Here is a 16,981-nt window from a genome sequence, read left to right as displayed (position 1 = left end):
AAAAAAAAAAAATCAGGGTTACAAAGGTAAATTGTTGAAAAGGAAGTTTTGCCAGGGATGAATCTATCAATGTCTTACCTGGTAGTGACACAAGAAAATTACCACTTTAATTTGCTAATTGAAAATGAAAGAATTAGTACCACTGAAATACTTGATAACATCCGATACAGGGTAGGGTCAAGGTTACTTTTCCAGCTACTTGGAACATTAAGCTGAAGTTGAGAATAGTAAAAAAGGATACAGGTTTATCTTGGAACTAGCAACCTCACCATATCCATGGAGTTAAGTTGTATTCTGACAACAAAAGGAATCCAATTTTCAGCCTTTGCCCTGTCTTTAATTCAACAGATCTCAGCACAAGATTTTTATTATTTTACATCTCATTTTCCTCAGTCATAAAAGTGAAAAGGGGTGGGCCGGCATTGTAAGAAAAAAAATGTTGCAAATCCATTAGATATTGTTAATACAATTTTGTTTGAAATTTTTGATATTAAAAATCATTCAATTCTTGGTGAATTGGGAGAAACTATCCCAATAAGAAAATAGCTTATTGGGAGAAACTATCACATTAGAAGGTTGATTCTAGAATCTATACTACCTAACTTGGTAAGAAAATTCTGAGCAGAGAAGGTACAATAAAAATTGCTCCAGATCTCATGAAATTTATAAATTCCCTGAAAAATGTAAAATAACCATATGAGGATGCTTCTGCAATCCAGTGTGCTGGCAGAACATCTCTGGGTGGTAATTCACGCTTGACATGAATTCACATTTCAAATTACAGAAGTTGCAAATCACATGACAACTCATTAATATGAGTGTTAGCATGCAAGATTTACATTGTGCAATATTGTGACATATAGGATATATACTCTACCCATATATTTGAGCATAATATATATATTCAGAATATCAAAATAGACTTGTCATATATTTGGCCTTTGTCCAAATTCCTGATTTACAACTCTCAAAAGCCGTGGCATTTCCTAAGTGTTAACAGTGATAAAAGTGTTTTGTTATGTTAATAAAGTGTTTTGAAGGGGAGGCATGGAAGGATGGATTCTGGTTGAAAGAGGAAACAACAAAGAGATTAGTGAATCGGAATTTCGAGCCCTCCCCCACCTCACATCCAGGGATGGGAGGGAGACAGGCTGGAGGTTAGTATCAATGGCCAATGAGCTAATCAATCATGCCTCTGTAATGAACCCCCTATGAAGCCCTAAAAGAGGCACTTCAGAAAGCTTCTCAGCTGATGAACATGTGCAGATTTGGCAGAAAGAGGTCTATCTGCAGAGGGCATGTAAGCTCTGTGCCTTTCTCAGATACCTTATCCTATGTTGCTCTTCTACCTACTTCTTGCTGAGCTACATATTTTGTAATAAATCAGTGTTCTAATGAGCAAATATGTCTCTTGATTTCTGCAAACAGTTCCACTAAATCAATCAAAGCCAAGGAGGGGTCATGGGAAACTCTTGATTTATAGTCAGTTGACCAGAAGCACAGGTAACTGCCTGGGCTTGTAGTGGCATCTGAAGTCGAGGGTATTCTTGAGAGAGGAGCCCTTAGCCTATAAAACCTGATGTTATTTCTAAATAGTGTCAAAGCTGAGATGACTTCTCAAGCACCTATCTCATAATGAGATAGAGAAGAAAAAAATATTATAAGAATGAAGAGACATGGGAAAACCAAAAAAACAGAAGTTTAAACAAAATAGAATACTCATTGTAATATGAGAATACTAAGATTAAGGAGAGACAAAATAGAAAGGCATAACTGCAGAGAAGTGCCCAGAATTTAAGAAAAGATAGTTCTTAAAATCTAAAGCGAGCATATATTACTTCAAGTATTCATAAAAATGAATATATTCATTAATACAAGAAAATGTGCATATGGTAAGAGAAACAGAGGAAACTTCCATAAAATGACTTCAAAGAGTCCATCACAATGACTCCATCACAGTGCCAGTTTCATTTCTCAGTAACAACTAATGTCTTTCTTTTTTGATTTAGTCATCTACATTTAAAGTATTCACTAAAAGCTCTCTAACTGGTTTTATCTACTTTACCCTGGATATAGGAAAGATAAGGACATTAACATGCTTCTTTTAATACTTCTTGCCTCCATGCTCCCAACTGTGTTAGTACAGTAAATGTACTGTGTTGAGTCATAATTTCGTTCTATTTTTGTAAACCAATAATTCTCTCCTGATTGCTCTATGGGTTGCTTCTAGCCACTAAAAGCCAATAATCAACATTTACAACATCATGATTCATACATAGTATGCCCCAAACAACCAATTAGTATGTGATGGCTACATAGTAACTGAAATATTATTCTATGGTGTTAAAACTCTGTATCTTTGTAAAGATACAGAGTTAGGGGCCAATGCGAATTTTCCATGTTCTCTAATTTTCACAAATGGCGCCCTCCTCCTTTCTCTGGTCTCAAGCACCTACTAATGTTTCCAGGATACCAGTCCATCTTTTTGTGAAGGACAGGACTCCCCAAAATATCCAGAATAGGTTTTCCAAGATGTGTCAGTAAGGTTCTTCAGATTGCCAAAAAAACTGTCCTCTTTGACCACATAGAGGAGTGAAAAATTAAGGGGAACTACATATAATTAGGATTTTTACCAGAAATAACCACTTTTCTACTGAGACACTACCTTCTATTGCAGGACAGACATGTAATGACAGAGCACCTCACTTCATTATAAGGCACTCTGTCCCTGTCAAGAGAGCTTCCCTCTTCTCTCCTTAAAGCCCCAGGTTCCCACCTCAATCAATAGCTCAGAATAACACCTTCATTTTGACCATTTACTTTAGAAACTGTATCCATGTTGATTTTCCATATCTATGTAATTAAAGTTGCTCTATGCTCCTAGCAGACTGTCTTAAGTCAATTTGTCAACTAGTTAAAGAACCCAGATGTAGAAGAAATATCATCTTGAGTAACATTTTTCACATAAGGTGTCCATATTCACAAACAGAATTTGAATTGTTTCATGATTTAATAATGTCTTTATTTCATCTTAAAACTGTATTGTTGCAATTCTACATTCAAATTTATTTTCCTTCAGTATGTTGAAGATATATGTCTCTTGATTTCTAGCTTCTACTGATGAGTCTGATTCTCATTCTGAATTTTTAGATTTTTCTTCTTATCATTATTTGAAATTTCTCCAGGACTTGATCAAATGTGAGTAGTTTTTTTCCTCTAGCCCTTCAAAGCTTGATTTCTTATTTAATACATATAATATACCAAATGTTATAGAAATGTAAAATGACATTTGTGTACAACTCTCATTAAACAATAAGTTCAATAGTTTCTGATGGAGGAAAAGAACAGAAAACCTGAAGGAGACATCACAAGGTTAAAACCTGACTTATACAAGGAGGTGGGGACAGAAGGGACTAACATGACCATTAACCCAGTCATAGAAATCAAGACCATTAGTGCCTTGTCACAGGCCTAAGGCCCAAGCAGGTATCACTCCTGCATCAGACTGCTATAGGCAGTGTTGGAAATACAGACCTGAGGGTAAAGATACAGTGATAGGGCCCACTGTGAAATCCTTGGTCCCTTTAGGATTACACATAGTTATCCAAAACCAGCAGCAGCAAACAGGCCACTCCACAAAGGAGTGAATCCTGCCCAAAGGGAAAAGGACTGTATCAGGGCAGTCTCTGCACTGGCTGGGGGCAGCAGTCCCCTGCCTACCTGTGACTATGCAGCTGCTTCTTTCCACTCTCTGTCTTCCTCTGCTGGGCAGTAGCCTCCTGCCTGCCCATGTTGGGGTTTCTCTTCACTGACCTCCCTTAGCAGAGGCCGTTCTCAAGGCCACCCGCCTGTGACCATACAGGCTTCTCTCAGCAAATCTGCCCCTTTGGGGCAGCTCTCTCTGCCCGCTTGTGCCTATGCAAGTGTCCTTTACTCCTCAATTCTTTTCCCTAATAAACTTGCTCTTTAAATATAACTGAGTCTGTCTCATGAAGAAACTCTCCTGGGAACTCGCTGCGTCCTGCTGAAAGGGGAGCTCTGGTGAAACCTTTCCCAGAATGAATCCAAGGACTCCCACTAACTCCAAAAAAATGACATCAGTTTCATGTTGATGCTCAAGTGTGAGAATGCAGATCATATAGTATTTCCATATTTAGTTTACCATAAATCCAGATCACTTTCCAAAATGGTGTACCATTCCCACTAACAGTATAACAAGCTTTCTCTACATCCTCTCCAGCACTAGCTCTTGGGAGGTCTTTTTAATATGTGTTATTAGATGTAACTAGTTTTTCAAATTCATCTATTCATAAAGAGACCATTAATCAAAAGACTATTATTCATATTTTTCTTCTGATGAGAAAATGCATGTGTGTGTGTGTCTGTAATGTATTGTTATTGAAGTACTGCTGTTCCACATCCTTGCATGATGTTCACAGTATAGGACATCCTCCTTCAAGTATTCACCATAGCACTCCCCAAAAGTATATATATATATTTCCTTACTGTACTAAAATTACAATTACAAGTTCCTCCCTATATTAAAATTTTTATTAGTCTAGTATTGGCTTTTTGATCTGCATGGCTAGAATTCTCCCTTTCCATAGCATTCTCGTATTATTCAGTGTTCAGGGTTATTTCCTTGATATCATGTCCAAAATAACATTTTCTCCTGGATCCTACTACAGGAACCTAATATAATAAATTAATGCTTGATTTTCACCCCCAGTTCCTGTAATAGCTTTAAAATGATAAAGGGAAAAGGACAGTCTTTTGTTATTCAAAATAAGTCCTGTTCAACACCCCCCCCCAGTTTATGTTAATGAATAGACTTTTGGAAAGCCCTAAAAGATGAGGGCTGCTTGCCAGGGGAACCAGCCACATGAATAGAGGGTGGAAGGTTCAATTTTGCTTCTCAACCTCCAGGGAGATGGGAGATGGACTGGAGATGGACTTATTCTCTAGTGGCCACTGGTTTTGTAATAGGGTGGTCCCCAAGAAAAGGGGAGGTTCCAGGTTCCCTGCCCACCCAAAAAGTAGGGTGGAGCTGAGGAGAGGGGAATCTGGAGAGGAAACTGAAGAGGAAGGAAGAAGGATGGAGAGCCAGAAGGAGGCCTGAGGGTGGCACATGAAGCAGAGAGACATGTGAAGAAACTGTACTTGCTTTTTCTTGGTCCTGGACTGGTTGAAACAGATGTGGGTGAGAGAACTGTGGGGAGGTGACTATGGCAGCATTTATCTTGATTTTGATTCTGCTCTTTTCCTCCCAGACTTGTCTGGCCATTTCTGACCCTTTTCCATGGGTCCCAGCCAGAAGGTGCTTTAGTCTAGTGGCGGGCTTTCAGGCCTTGCTTTGGGCCAATCCCTTTTGGGTGGACTTTTGCCCACGAGGGGATGGGTAACTTTTGGTGTTTGATTTAAAAATTATATTCTTTATTTTTTCTGTATTGCATACTAATTGTATTAAAGTTCCTTTCCATTGAAAGTCTTCAATGTTTTTGTCTTGATGCTGCAGATGGCAGAACCTCTTTAGAGTGGTCAGGTTTGTATCACTTTTCAACCTCTACTGTTTTTCTACTGCTTTTTAATTTCTAATGAGTTATTCTCCCTTTTCTTTCAATTTACCTTTTTGTTTGTTTGTTTTAAAGATGTAATCTTTTGCCAAATCTTTATAAAAATATTGATTGGAAATTTTCAAAAGCTCCTTTTGTTCCCTCAATTCTGTATTTTTTTTTCTGGAGTTATTGTTGTTGTTCATCTTGTCCTTTCATTATCATGCTGCTGGTTTTCCCAAAATTCGGAGCTATCCTTGGTGGTCTGTCTGTGTATATGAATGAGAGTTCACTGGTTGACACAGGGAGGACATGTTTTCTCTGATATCCTGCAGGCCTATTTCACTGATGGTTCCCCCTTGTAGGCTGGGTACCAGAGGCTTTTTTGCAGCTTATCTATATGGGGAGCATATAGACACAGCTGGCATTCTGGGAGAGGTTCTTCAGGGAGAAAAATGTGGTGTAGCGTCCTCTTAGAAACTCTGCTGCTACTTGTTAACCCCATGAGTGTCCTGGGCGGACCCTAATGCCTATTTTAGTGTCACTCTCAAGTTTTATTTATAAAACAAATCAGTCTGATACTAGAGACAAAAATGACGTCTCAGGCAGACCAAGATATCCAAACTGAGGTTCTTCGGTGATCTAGTCACCAGTTGCCAGTCGCACATCTTCTTTGTGCATGGTCTTACGCTGGAGCTCCTGCTGGCCCCTTACCTGTCTGGCCCTGGTCCCTCAACTCTTTTGCAGATTTTCCAGCCCCACTGGGCTTCTGGCTTGAAGGAATTCTTCAAAACTTGTTTGTGGATGACACACATCACTATTAGTTTTCAGAACTTTTGTGGTTTTAAAACTTTTACACAGCATCGTTTGGTTGGAAGCAAGGTAGGAACCTCTTCACAGACAAGGACGTTGCTTTTTCTACCATGTAGAAAATACTTATTTATTCTCTTTGAGAATCATTAAGAATTATCATGAAACAGTGATTAAAGTCCTAATTTTCTCTCTGGCCAAAGGACATCATCTCATAAAAATGTGAAACACATATTCATAGTTTATATTTTTAATGCTGAAGATTCTATTACTGATGTGTTTGCGAGGAACAATGGTTAAAAGCACAATTTTTAAACAAATGTAAGACTATAAAAAGTGTGACATTCTGTATTATCTGCCTACAGCGAAAAATGCATTAAAGCATTTAAACTATATCATAATGTTAAAATTTAACCACATGATTATATTGGGTTGTCAAAAGAGCATAGCAAAATATGTCATGATTTTTCTGATAAACTAATACTTCAGTTCAGTCATTCAACAAATACTGAGAATGAATTATGAGTTAGAGCTTTGAAAGATAAAGCATGAATAAGACAGAATCCCTGCACCTAATAAAATTGGTTTAGCAGAGAACAAATATTTGAGTCAGCTATTATAGTTTGACATAATTTACATTTTCACTTTTTTCCTCTCACTAAATGCTGTTTGAAGTTAACAATGAATTCCTGTATCAGCAAGCCCCATGATTGAAAAACACTATAAAAATGTAATTTTCGGCTCTCTCTGGTGGTGCAGTGGGTTAAAGCACAGCACTAGGAAGCTAACGCCACTTCAGCATGAGTTTGATCCCCGCCCCGGAGGTGATCCACGTGGCACGGCAGACCTCTCCTGCTGCTCCCATCAGCAGTGTACTTCGTCAATCTGCCTCTCCTTCTCCCCACACTGTCTCTGGTGAATCCTCTCGCCACCCCTGTACCTCTGGCCTGTACCCCAGTTCTGTATGCGTAAATAACTAAATCTTTAAAAAAAAATGTAATTTTCACAGGCACACATTCCTTGTCTGTTACTCATCTCAGCCCACAGACTTCTGTGCACCTAACTGATCAAGAAACCATCACCCAGCTTTCAGTCCTGCCATCTCACTATCCTGACCCCCCAAAATCATGCCCAATTTAACACCAAATCCATTATTCGTTCAACATTTATTTAAATGTGTCCACTTCTCTCACCATGACCATATGTTATTCCAAATAACTACCTGAATGTTCCTCATCACATTTTAGAATAAAGTCAAATTCCCTAGCACATTGCAAGCTTACATACTTTATTTTTTATTTTTACTGAAGTTTTTTTTTTAAAGATTTATTTATTTGTACATACAGAACTGGGGTACAGGCCAGAGGCTCAGGGGCAGCGAGAGGCTTCACCAGAGACAGAGTGGGAAACAGAACAGGCAGATCAACGAAGTACACTGCTGAGGGGAGCAGTGGGCGGGTCAGGAGAGGTCTGCCACGCCATGTGGTCTCCTCCGGGGGCAGGCGGGAATCGAACTCATGCGGAAGTGGCTTTAGCTTCTTAGTGCAGTGCTTTAACCCACTGTGTCACCAGGGAGGGCCCTTACTGAATTTTTTAACATTCTTTCACACCTTCATTAGTGTTTTCCCAGTCTAGGTCCCCCACCTTGGATGTGGCCACGCACTCCCTCCACCAAAGCACCCACAGCCTCCACCACAGGCCACTGTGCTCTCCCCCAGCCCATTCTCATCCTTCCTCTCCCTACCCCCCCATCTCTTGATGCCTCAGATTCATGGTGAGTTTTCAAGGCTTGATTTTAAGCTTTGTTTTTCACCTTTTGTTTGGTGTTTCTATATACCACATCTAAGTGATCACATTGGTATTTATCTTTCTCCTTCTGGCTTATTTTGCTTATAGCATAATCCATCCATATTGCTGCAAATAGTTCTACAAAGGACTATCAAATGGAATCCCAGCACCCCTTAATCACTGAGTATACTGGGTTTCTTTCATTTCTCTATTGCCACCGCCAGGCATTTTAATGTGCTGTGGCCTCTACCCCAATGATCTCCCCACATTCTTATCCCAGGGATGTCCCTAAATTAACTAAAATAATGAGAAATCTTTCACTGCCATGTGATCAGGGAGGCTCACCTCAAGACTATTATATGCTCTTGTAGAATGCTCTGCTCTTAGTACCTAAAATATTTTCTTCTTATATTTTTATTTGTGTGGTTATTTGATAAATAACTAGGCAGGAATCTTCACAATGATGAACAGTGGGGCACATCCCTACAAATCCCCAATATCCAGCAGGATCTGGGGTTATATTCTAAGACCTATACAACTTTATATGACCTCCTTCATAGAGACACATTTGCATTCTTATTATAGCTTAATATTTTGAGGTAGAAATGGGAATGTCCCCCTTGGTTACCAAAAATAATAACTTTGGTTATTCAAAGTTCAAAATGCTTCTAAAAGATAAGCTAAATTTGGTTTCTCATTAGTTTCTATAGTCTAGTCTTTCTCTCCTATTTGTTTTAAGTTTTTCTGTGATGCAGCGATTTCACAAAATCAGACAGAATATTTCAGTGCAATGATCATCTCTCTGGTTGCTTTATACTCATTCATGAAAATGCAAAATCAAAACAACGGTATTCAGAATACCACCACCATTAGAGGACATCATTTCACATTTGCTGAGATATCAATATGTCCAATAGCTTATTCAACTCTTCATTATATTCAATGATTTACCAAGAGATGTAAATAACTCCTTATTACCTGCTGTTTGGCAATGTTTCCCTTTCCTGGCTGACTTTTATGCTCAAAACTAAAATTATCTGCAAAAGAAAACTGCAAGCAGAATCTGGGTAAATAGTAATTTCAATGTCTGACATTATAGTGAATTAATATTCTAGTTATCAAATGATATTATCTTATTCTTTAAATGATGACTAAAAAACAAAAAGGAAAAATTTCAAAACAGGAAGCCTCATATTTTACTTAAGTAGCTCAACTTTCAGGAAAGACGTTAACTCTGGAAAACAAACATCATTGAGTCCAGAGGCAAAAGTTATGACCTTCCCTAGTTACTGTTAATGTTTATTTCACCAGATAAGTGAAAGTGAAATGAGAACAGACCTTGTCAGGTATGTCCCACCACTACTGTCTACTCTGATCATTAGCTAGGGAGCAAATAGCCTCATTTGTCATTTACCCTTTTATTAAGCAAGAGGGAAGTAGCTGATTATATAATTTCCAGGTGCCAAATTATCTCACCTCCAAGAAATTATCTAAATGCACATCCAAAATATATCTTTGCTAAATGGCTATAGCTTTGACTCTGAGGTCAAGCTAATATACCTTGATATTAAATTTTCTTAATTCCCCAACAATGCCATTCTAGTCACATTTCAATTGTGAGACTTGTTTCATGACTTCTCAAAGAAATTGACATCCATAAAAACTTTCACTGTCATTCAGTATACAGTACACAGTACTTTGTACAGTGTATAGTATACAGTACTTTTTAGATAGAAGTAACAAGAACAGCAAAACCATATTCATTTGACATTTTCCTGAAGCTAATGCTAGTATTTTAGCATTCCCATTCTTCTCTACTCAGACATAGCTTTGAGATAATATCAAGAAAAATTTAAATAGTCTTATTTATTTTATAAAGACTTGTAAGACTCATTTACTTATTTACTAAGAATATTTCATGATTACTAATATAAGAATTAGAGCAGTTATTCAATGAGGTATGAAGGGCTATTCATAGTCTGAGTATGTTCTTTTATTTACAAACTTTCTAGTTCTAGTCTTAGAAGATACAGATTCTCTAATCATCTTAAACACAACAGTTTTAGAAATTCCTGTATAAATTCTGGTTCCTAGTTTCCCAAACATAATATATATGTAACATATATTATAGCATGTATAGTAACATACTGAACTATTTATAATACATGTCAATACATGTCATATACTACATTACAATACATTTAATAACCTGCCATGAGTTGTTGATGGAATAAACTTCAGATTGTTTACTTTCTATGTAACAGATACTGGGCCCCAGAGATACTGTTTTTCTCAGAAAATAAATTATTTTACTTTAAAGTTATTCAACTGTTAAAAATAATAGCTTCAATGAAGCACAAAGCACATGTAACTCTGGAAAACTTCAGTTTAACCCTCAAAACTATTTTTCTCAGTACTTGAATGTTCCTGATAGAATTTTTAGGTATACAAAGACTTCAAGAAAATCCCAAAGCATTATTTAACTATGAATCAGAATGACTGGAGGATTTTGATCCATAAAATGAGTGGCAATCTTTCCTAGAAAAAAACATCTTATCTTTTTCAGTTTTTCAGAAGCAAAGCTTCTTTCAGCCAACTATCCCCAGATAGGCTGCACATCACCAGTTCAAATACTTTTTAACTGAATTATAAAATATTCTTTGCTTCTACCTGGACATCATCAAATTCTCGGGGAGTTTCCCCAAAGCACAGATGAAATCTGAGAATCCTCCCCTTGTCTGGTTAAAACATTTGAGGTGTATAGCTCTAGTCTAAAATAATTTCAGACCTTCAAAATCTTAAGTTATGCTTATATTTTTCCTAATCTCTCCGTTTCTCCTAGTACAGTTTTTCTAAAAATACCTTTCATTAAAATGATGACATAAAAAAACAAAGTAAGACACAAATTCTTCTTTTAACAAGGGTGCAGCCCAAACCCTTAGCTTTTTATGGTATCATTTGATGTTCTTTCATTGATTATTTTAAGGTTTTGCAGTTGTTTGTTTCCAAGATAAAGAAAATCTTCAATGATAGAACATTGTGAATGTACTGTGAAAACTTTAATTTTTTTCCTAAGACAAATTATGTCAACTCTTCATTATATTCAATGATTAACCAGGAGATGTAAATAACTCCTTATTACCTGCTGTTTGGCAATGTTTCCCTTTCCTGGCTGAATTTTATGCTCAAAACTAAAATTATCTGCAAAAGAAAACTGCAAGCAGAATCTGGGTAAACAGTAATTTCAATGTCTGACATTATAGTGAATTAATATTTTTTAAATGAGAAAATAAATTACCCAACTTGCATTTTCAATTTGTAATGCAGAAGCAGACAATACCATAAAAAAAAAGCATTTTTTGAACACTGCAAATATTCATGTGAAAGAACTTTACCTTAATTATTTATCCAGTCCTGTGCAACCTTTCCAGAATTATTTGGAATAGCAGTCCCTGAGGCACAGTTGACTTATATGAACCCTTGAGGATCTAGACAATGGTGTAAAGACCAGTGGGAGTGAACAAGGCAAGCCAATCACCACCACCACCTTCACCCAACACCTCCCTCCATGCCACTTGCGTCAGCTTTCTTGAAAAAAAAAAAAAAAAAAGCTAAATCAGTTTACTGTTGTACATTTGGACTAAACTCAGTCACACCAACTTCTATTTGCTTTTAGAATGTTGGCATTTGCACAACAAAATACTAACTTGAACATTTTACCTTGGTTGGTGTCTTTCTGTATCAAGCTTCCATAGCGTGGTTGGCTGATCAATCTAGAAAAGCTCATTTTTCAAGAAGGTTTGTGGACTGAAGTCAAACATCACAATAATAGTAGTAGGGAGTCAGACTTATAATCAGATTACACAGAAAATTTTAATTATGTAGTTGGAGTGTTGTTTTCTTTCGAATTGTTGATTTTTTCAGAGGAAATAATTTTGGACAGAATTCCAAAAGCCACCAAGTTTTCAGTAAAAGGCCCTCTCTGCCTCTGTTATCCCCAAAACAGTATGCTGAGTAAGCTAGGTTGCTTCAGTTTTAAAAGAATTTCTAAGCAGACATTCTCCACTATTCCAAAAGAAAAAAATTGACTTGGCCTTCCACATGTAGAGGAAGAAAGAAAATGCACTGGCAAATATTTTATGGTGTTATGAATATATGTCCACTTGATTTACTCTGAAAGTGAGGTGAGAAAAACAGCAAAAAAATCAATCTAGAATCAAGGATTCTTTTAAATATTTATGACTTGAATTAACAATTAGCCTTGACTTGATAACCAATCAGAAGGAATCTTGATTACAACAGCGGTGGCAATTCCTTATTTCTATTAAAAATCAACTAACAATTGCTCTTGAGTAAGAAATTCTTCACTTGATGCAAGATGTTAAGCAAAATGTCAGCTATCAATTTCTCACTTCTTTTTCAAATAAGGCCTATTAACTTTCTTATGATATATTTACTTTTAGTGGTCTCTAAGCTTGTTTTCTTGTTTTCAGAGTCAGCCTATTGTTCTGTCTTTATCAGATGAAAATTATTTATGAAAATTATTATGATATAGGAAAAATGATAGAAAACGTGTTTTAATTTCAGAGAAATTTAAAGAATATTTTCTACTTAACAATTGTCATTTTTCTAACTTAAGATTTCTATCTCTTTATAAGACTGTCATATGTATATAGGATTAGGCAAACAGAAGCCTGTAATAATTATTAGAAAATTAAATATATATTCTTATAAAAGTGCATCTTAAATATCTAATGCAAAAAAGGATTGTACTCTGTGAATTTTATACTATAATATCTTAATATAAAATAAGGTAAAGATAAATGTATAAATTTTTTAAGTTTTATCTCAAAATTTTAAGTTTGGGCTTGTTTATAATTTTGATGTTCTTCAAGTATATTACATAGTTATAGTAAGTCGGCAAGTTAGCTTAAAATAAAAAGTACCATGTAAAAGACTTCTATAAAGAATTTTATATTTCATTTGAACCTATTCTAATTATCAAATTCTTATCACAAACTTTTTAAACACTGACTCAAACATTAAATACCACATACAAAAAAAAACCCTAATTTGATAAAAGTTAGCTAAATTAAAAAAATTTAGGAACTTGTTTTTTGCTTGACTGTTTTTTTTCTTAGATATTTTGTATGTCTAGACATACCAAAATGAATGAAGAAATGTTTGGTCTGGTTTACACAAAACTCACAGTAACTTTCCTTTCATAAAGAAAACATGGATTTAAGCATTCTAATTTAATGTTCTGGAATTTCTTTAAAACTCATTACATGATGTAATTTCATATGCATTTGATCGTGGGTCTATACTATTATGATTTTTAAAACATGGCAAAACAATATAATTTTAATTAGTCTTTGATTCAGTTCAAGTATCACTATAGAAAGAGGTCCACTATGAGAATATGAACAGACTTTAAAAAATAAGTAAAATGGAAAATTAGTGGATTGTGACTAATGAAGCAAGTCTGAAAAATGCAATGGCAAATACTTTAGCTGATCCCTCACATGAGGAATTCATATAGGTGCGCCACCAAGAACAGGTATATGAGACTGTGTGTGTGTGTTTGTGTTTGTGTAGAGGGTTTGCAAGGGAAAAGGGACACCTGGCTTACCAGACTATCATGTTAGTAATTAATTTGAGCAGAATTGCAAAATATGCTCCAGAATTGCCAAAAATAAATTGCCAGGGACTGGAGTCATCCAAGAAGCCTTCAGGAAGCCCATGGACATTGAGGAGAGATTTAAGTTTCAGGCAAGATTTCAGGTATTGGAGAGGAAATGAAAAGGTATCTTGGGTAATTAAAAGTGCAATGAGAATGAATTAGGCTGCCAAGGAGACTTTTAAAATCATATTTTATTGACTTGCCAATTACATTCCAGTTACATCACATTATGATTTTTAAAGAAATTCCAGAATATTCAGTTATAATGTTTGAATCTGTTTCTTTATGAAAGAAAAGTTACTGTGAACCAACTACTGTGAATAATTGATTAATTACATATACATATACATAATATGATTTTGGGAAATCAACTTCTCACCTCAACACACACACACATATGCTTCATTCACCCTTGCAATGGAGATTTCTGGAGCAAAACGGAAGAAAAGAATAGACTATCATCTAGACAACACGTTAAGTCTAAGGAACTCAGATTTAATAGAACAGGATCTCTTGAAAGCATCTAAAGAAAGACATAAAATCAGCAAAGAGGGACGATGGTGTAAGGACAAGGACAGAGGAGACTGACTGACAGTTTGACTTTGATGACAGAGGACAGGAAAGATAGAATTTAAATTGAGGTCAGTGGTACTTTGACTCTTACACACTGTTTCTTCTTCCACTAGCTCACATATGTGCTAAGAATATTATGTGAAACAAGAAACTCACAAAATGTGAGTGTTTTCTTAACACTAAGAAGGACAACACGCAAAGAGAACATAGCCCTGTATTTTGAGAATGGGCCGCTATTTTCAAATCATCAAGAGAAAAGGTCCTGGATTATCTACTCAGTGGAATGTTATCTATTGAAGGTACAAAATTGTTGGCTCAAAATGAAGTTGTTTAGATCGTACCTATGCACTGAATGAGATTTTTTTCTTGCCCATATTTAAAATCATTGACCCTTTTGTTTAAAATGTCTACCTTCACCAACATTTTCAAAGTCAAAGGTCCAGCTGGATCAAATCAAAATTGGTCAACAATTAAAAAAAAAAAAAATCCCTTAGCTAGACCATCCTGGCATTTTGCAATGATACTGGGAAAGATAACCTCTTGTTCTTGTCAGGACTGTATCTGGTTTCTAATTTTAGTCAAGGGACAAAATAATACATGGAAATAGAATCTGTTTTAGCCAAACTGAAAAACCAGAAGATGGGTAGAAATAGTAATCACTAAGAAACCAAATTACCTAGTTTGAACAATGTTTGTATTTCCCATGTTTCTGCATTCACTTGCTTTTCTTTGCTCCTACTTCAGGGTCCTTTCAGTCACCTACCTTTTTTTCTAGTTTTCATTTCTTTTTAACTTGTCTAAGATCAGTGTTTATGAAGTTTTATTCTCTAAGAAGTTACCTTTTGTCATTTTTGCCTTTAGATTCATAAACTCAAGATCTATGAAAGTAAATCAATACTGAAGACTGTTGTCTGTGCTCAACCTGCCACCAATATCAGTGCTTCCAAATGGACAACACTTATATTACTTCAAGTTTTTTTTTTATAGAATGATAGGTAAAAACCTAGCTGTGCAACCCAATCATTCCAAAACACGGAAGACACTATACAACTGCAGTTAGGAACAAGATTTAGACTGTATTTTTCAAATGTAGGATTTGCCACCTGGCTTTTGGTTTCCAGGCTTACAGTGTTGAAGAAAATCTATATCCTTTTTTTGGTGACATGTTTGGCTCTCAAATTCTGTATTTTATACTCTTAGTATGGGTATATAACAAATAAAGGATACCTTTACCAAAACTTTCCTGAATTATTCTAGCAGAATAATTTATCCTGTTATCCTGAAGGTGAGTTACATAGCTTATACTTACATAGCTGTGCTACTGTAAGCTTTGCCTCACATACAAAGTGATGAAACTATAGTCTAGTTGTATCTATGGTATGTAGAGACTTCATACCATAACTTCAACGTACATTTTTTAGTCCAAATATTTTAAGATTCCTAATATATATATATATTTTTTGAAATGTCCCTATGGAACAAAAGAACATATTAATACACACATACACTAACAGGCTTATGGGATGGTAACTTCAGGAGGTCTAAATCTGGGGCACTTCCAGTATGACACCCCAGAGTGCTTCCCAGGCAAGTACTCTGAGAGAAACCCTGCTTTTCTGTTCTAAAACATGACCCTGATTAAGAAAACTGTGAGACCCATGAGTTCTGAAATTGCTTAGTTAATGACATCCCCCTCTCTTCAACCCATTCTAAACCACCTTTAACAGTTACACAAAGGACGATTCTGGAAATGTTTGAATAGTCAACTGCTATGTTGCAAAATTAGCAAACAAGTTTGGTGCAGATTTGACAAACTTACTGACTTGGCCACAGACCTAAATAGAAAATTCCTTTTTGCCTCAGCTGACCAAAAAAAAAAAAAAAAAACCACCTAGCTTGGAGACAGCTCATGTTGTTGGTAATATTTTGTTCTCTACCTTTAGCCTTTCAAGCAACTCAATTCTTGTGGTTCACTTTATTTTTTTGATCCAACAAGAAATATGACCTGAGCAAATATATCATAGTGGAAAAAAAGGACAATAAAGACTGTGACTGATTGCAACTGAAATAATGTACTGAAATTCTAAATGTTACATGCTGACTAAGTTAGAGCTTTTCAAAGTTTACCTTAAAATATCTGCTTGAAAATACAACTAAGAGACATAGTTATAAAATCACAAAAACATTTCCTAAACCATAAATCACCTTGTTAATTTTATACAGAATGCAGTATTAATACAGTGCTGTGTTGAGTTGCCTGCCTTTCTGATGAATTGTACATGGTACTTTAAAATACTAAATTCTTTTTGGGTCACAGCACATTAATTTCCACTGTTCTCTTCAACAACCCAATCTTCCCTTTCCTTTAAGAGCAAATTTCCTACCAGAACAATTTCTATGCATTTGAATTACGTAATTCTGTAGTAATAGGACTTTGTACACCTCAGTGTCATCTTGCTTGAATTTGGACTTCCAGCAGATTCTCAGGCTGTGACCCAATAGGTTGGGTGGCTAGACTGGGAGAGACAGAGGTCACAGGAGGCAGGATATTAAGCAGATTTTTTAACAGGAAGGG

The 16,981-nt window shown here is 35.9% G+C and overlaps 1 protein-coding gene across 1 annotated transcript in view; it reads right to left on the bottom strand.

Annotated features, from left to right (window-relative positions):
• SLC38A4 (solute carrier family 38, member 4) overlaps positions 1-16,981 on the bottom strand; it is a 71,947-nt gene that overhangs the window by 29,665 nt on the left and 25,301 nt on the right. The window lies entirely within an intron of this gene.

The sequence above is a fragment of the Condylura cristata genome, unplaced genomic scaffold (genome assembly GCF_000260355.1).
Source record: "Condylura cristata isolate star-nosed mole 26May11 unplaced genomic scaffold, ConCri1.0 scaffold00004, whole genome shotgun sequence".
Taxonomy (NCBI): domain Eukaryota; kingdom Metazoa; phylum Chordata; class Mammalia; order Eulipotyphla; family Talpidae; genus Condylura; species Condylura cristata.
Note: the sequence above shows the minus strand (reverse complement) of the source record. Positions and strands in the feature narration are given on the sequence as shown.